Source organism: Rhinolophus sinicus, linkage group LG02, assembly GCF_036562045.2.
Source record: "Rhinolophus sinicus isolate RSC01 linkage group LG02, ASM3656204v1, whole genome shotgun sequence".
Taxonomy (NCBI): Eukaryota; Metazoa; Chordata; class Mammalia; order Chiroptera; family Rhinolophidae; genus Rhinolophus; species Rhinolophus sinicus.
Window position 1 is genome coordinate 10,833,100 of NC_133752.1, and position 4,880 is coordinate 10,837,979.

The window sequence follows — 4,880 nt, forward strand, 5'->3', positions numbered from 1 at the left end:
TATATAGCACTTACTATTTGCCAGGTACTATTCCAGAAAGTGTACAAATGTGAATTCATTCTAAATTCTCCTAACAACCCTTTAAGTACTTTTATTGTTCCCATTTACGTGAGGTTTAAGCAACCTGCCCAAGGTCATGCATCTACTGAAGGAGTCAGGATTTGAACCCAGCGACTCTTAACTTCTACATCAGTAATACTAACCAGAAAATGTATTACATGAATACCTTGCACAAAGTGAATCACAAGACCAAAAAATGATGAATTCAATCACATCAAAATTAATCATTTCTGGACTAAACTAAAGACATCAAGAACAAAGTTAACTAAAAATCAAGAACAAAAATATCCAATTTACAGAAGAGAAAATCCACATGCCATTCACCATGAGTAAAGAGATATTACATTATTCTATTAGTTTTGTAAAAATTAGAAAGCTGGAAAAAGTCAAGTGTTAGTGAGGAGACTAAAGGAACCTCTTTAGGAACCAGCACTGCTGGTGGGATTACAGACTAGGATAACCTTTCTGAAGAGCAATCTGGCAGCACTACATAGCCAAACTATTTGCATATCTCTTGATCTAGCAATTCTACTTCTGGTATATATAGCAAAGAAATTCTCATGAAACTAACATGTACGCTGATGCTTCATCTTTGATGGTAAGGAATTAGAAACATTCTAGGTTTCCATCACTAGAGGAGTAGATAGGTAAAACGTGGTAAAAGCACAATTAGAAGTATACATTGCAACATGGCTGGACTAAAGGCATAGCGCTAACTAAGAAAGGAAAAAAACAAAATATCAACATCCCACTTATGTCATTCTGTAGGAGTGATTTTCAAAATGAAAGTCAGTAAACATCTCTAGTTTAAAGTACAGACTGAGTTGCACTAATGGTATGGCTTAATGTCAGTAACATGCCTTTAAAGAATACTTCTCTAGCTTCTATACATCCTTTTTCTCTAATTCAGTTCCCACGGCGTCCGGCACATATTAGGGGCTTAGGAAGTTTTTTGAAAAAATTAATGAGGGAAATAATGAAGGACTGCTGTAAATAACTATATAAGCATGTTCTATTTTTATTCTAGGGAGACAAAAATCCCAAATTATATTTAAGTGACGTGGTACTATGTTGGACAAAGACAAATTAAACAATTTTTTAAAAAGCAGGATCAACAAAATGATGCTACTAAAACAATATAAAGAGAACTGCCTACATAACTTCATCTTTAAGAAGAAACATGAATGCAAATACCTTTAAGTTTGTAATATTATTACCTAGCTCAATCTGGAAACAAAAAGAAAATTCAAAACATACCATAAGTCTTTATTTTATTGAGAGGAGAAGCTGTTGGCTTTCAATTCTGTCCTCTTAATATTATTATTTTCATTTCAACCAGATGCCATCTGCAAGATTGAGTATATTTCAGTCACTGTATTAAAGTATGCTTTAAAAGGCTCACTCCCCTTTTTTAGCAGCAATAAGACAAAGTCTTTGTGAAGGCATAAGTAAATTCGAGTGAATGCATAGCTATTATTCCTTTACATTCTATGTGCATAATTTTCCCATATCAAAACTGAACTAACCACACCTACTCTATATACGCCATGTATAATTTAACTTTAAAGAATAATTTTTCTGTAACTTTACAACTAAATAGCCTTACCATACAAATTCTTTAGTTTTGTTATTTCTTCAACTAAACTAAGTTTACCAAGGACAGGGAAAGAGTTGTTCCCAAAGTTGCTATTCTTTGTTCTTTTTTTCCCATAGCACTAAAAGTCAAGAAGTGGATAACTTTAAGAGAGTGAGACTGAAGTTTAAATGTAAAATAGCATCTTTTTTTTTTTTTTAACCAGCTTGAGGTGTGACTGAAAATTGTATATATTTAACACATTTTGATGTGACAGAATTATCACAAACTGTGAAATTATCACAAACTAATTAACATATCACCTCACAGTTACCATATTTTTGTGTGTGGTAAGAACACTTGAGATCTAATCTCTCAGCAAAAATTACTATGCTGAATATTAGGTCTCCAAAACTTGTTTACTTTATACCTGCAAGTTTGTACCCTTTGACCCACATCTCCCCATTTCCTCCACCCTGTGGCCACTGGTAACTCCCAGTCTGTTACTATGAGTTTGACTTTTTTACATTCCACATATAAGTGGGATTGTGCAATAATTGTCTTTCTGTATCTGCCTTATTTCACTTAGCAGGATGTCCTCCAGGTTGACCACGTTGGTGCATAGTGCATTATTTCACATCTCCTTTATCCATTCAGCCTTAAGTTGTTTCCTATCTTGGGTACTGTAATGCTGCAATAAACACTGGAGTGCAGATGTATCTGAGATATTTTCTTTGAAATATAGCCAGAAGTGAGATTGCTGGATCATATGGCAGTTCTATTTTTAATTTTTTGAGAAACCTCCATACTGTTTTCTATAATGGCTAATTTACATTCCCACTAACATGGGTTCCCTTTTCTCCACATCCTTGCCAACACTTGTTTTCTTTTGACTTTTGGTAACAGTCATCCTAACAGGTGAAAGGTGTTCTTTCTGTGGTTTTGACTTGTCTTTTCCTGACAAGTCAGTGATGGTTAGTGATGTTGAGGACCATTTCACATATCCGGTGACCATTTGTGGGTCTTCTCTGGAAAAATGTCTATTTAGGTCCTTTGCTCATTTTTTAAATTGGGTTGTTTTTTTGCTGAGTTGTACGAGCTCCTTATATATTTTGGATATTAACCGCCTTTGAGATATATAGTTTGCAAATATTTTCTCCCATCCCAAAAGCTGCCTTTTTATTTTGCAATCTAGTATCTGTAAAAAATTTTTCAGATTATAATGTTCAAAAAATACTGAACAAAAACATGTTATTAATCCTAGAAAACAAAAACCTAATCAATATATAGTTAGGCTGACCTCTGGTGGTCAGATGCCTCAGCCTTCAGTAACTGACAAAATGGTTTGAAGTCCTCTTTTATTTTTGGCAAAAGAGCTGAATAAAATAAAAGAAATAATATTGTTAGAAACCTCACAGTCAAACAAAGCAACAAACATAGCAGGCATCCAAACCATAAAAAAAGCTGAACAATTCAAGACCACAAAATACCTCCAAATATTAGAACAAAAAAGTTTGTTCTAATTTTTAGTTTACCAGTTGAGTTTACATGAAAAACAAATGGTATATATAGTGGTTCTCAAAGTAAGAACAGTTGTCTATTGAACACCTGAAATGTGGTTAGTGTGAAATACCCAAGTTCAAAGACTAAGTAGGGAAAAAAACATAAATTAACTCATTATTTATGTTGATAACATGTTGAAATGATTAACATCTTGAATATACTTGGATAAAAAAATTAAAGCTCTTTCTAGGTTTCTTTCACCGCAGCTTTCCAGGCATTCTACATTTTAGCTACGGGTAGTGAAATCCTAAATGTTATCAGTATATTCCAAGCATTCTTAGGCGTCTCTGCTTTCGCTCTAGCTGATTAACCTAAAATGCCTTTTCAGAAATTAGACACGTATATAATTTTGAATACGGGCAACCCAAATAGTAGCATATTTATTACTTTCACATTTGAATACCTACAATGTTTCAGGAATTAGAAATACAGAGCAAGAGAATGAATGAATAAATTATGGCATACTCGTACATTAAATACTATAGCAACCTGTATGTGCCTCAGTTTTCTCATCTTAAAAGGAGATAGAAGTTACCTTACAGGGGTTGTTTGTAGGGATTAAATGAAGTGCTAAGAACAGTGGCAGATAAGGTGTAAATTATTATTATTAAAGTATCAATATGAGTAAACCTCAAAAACAATACTGATTGAAAAAGCAAGTTGCATATATGGTTATTTATATAATTTTAGAACACGAAAAAATACAGTATGTTTATGCAGAAATGTATTCCTATATCGTTAATACATAAATATTAACAGTAATTCAGAAACTCCGTTACTACTGGGGAGGGAAGGTGACTCAATAGGAAAAAGGTGCACGGGCGGCTTTGCAATCTATTTCTTTAGCGGGCTGTAAGTACTGAGATGACCGTTTTGGTCTGACATAATCCCACAAAAACCAAGTTTAAAGGCTTAGTTCCTGCTCGAAGGCACTCCAAATTTCTTGATCTTAACCACTATCCTAAACACTTTTCCCCCCTATTCTGTGTTCTTCTTTGTTGAGTGCATTGCCGTCATACACCTTTGTACAAAGCTGGTACATCTAGAATAAGCTGTATCTAAATTAAATCGTGCCTCTTCGCAGCGGTTCCCCTATTGCCTCCCTACTTTGCAGACCTTCCACCAGCGGAAGACCCAAGGCTTAAAAAGTCGGCCCGCCTCCATCAGGAGACTTCCGAACGGCCCCCTCAGCAGACCCCGGGACGTGTCCTTTACCAGTAGAGGCCAGGCCGCTGCCCAGCCCTCCAACACGCCCTACTATCCCTTCTCCATGGATCTCCAAACGAACCCCTCCTCCCCTTCACTCGGGGCAGGGATTGTTCCCCTAAGCAGATTCCCTGCTCTCACCCATGTAGGATCTTTTTTCTTTCTCGCCTCACGGCCGGCTGCACGACCAGGCTAGGCCGAGGGCCACCAACTCTGTCCCGACAGTCTCACCGACACTCCGCTCGCCCTCTCAGCGGATACCACTTCCGGGCGACCCAACGTCCCCCTTCCCCTTAGAAATGACCCTGCCCATCCGGAAAACGGCAGGTTAGACCGTAAGCGCATGCGCCCAAACAGCGGGGTTCGAAGTGGGTGGATCCATCTCTTCCCGCTCTCGCCTCCAAACGCTCTCGCGGCAGTATCGCGGTATTTCCTGCTCCCGCGGGAGTTATTTAAACACTCTGGCGGTAACCACGCC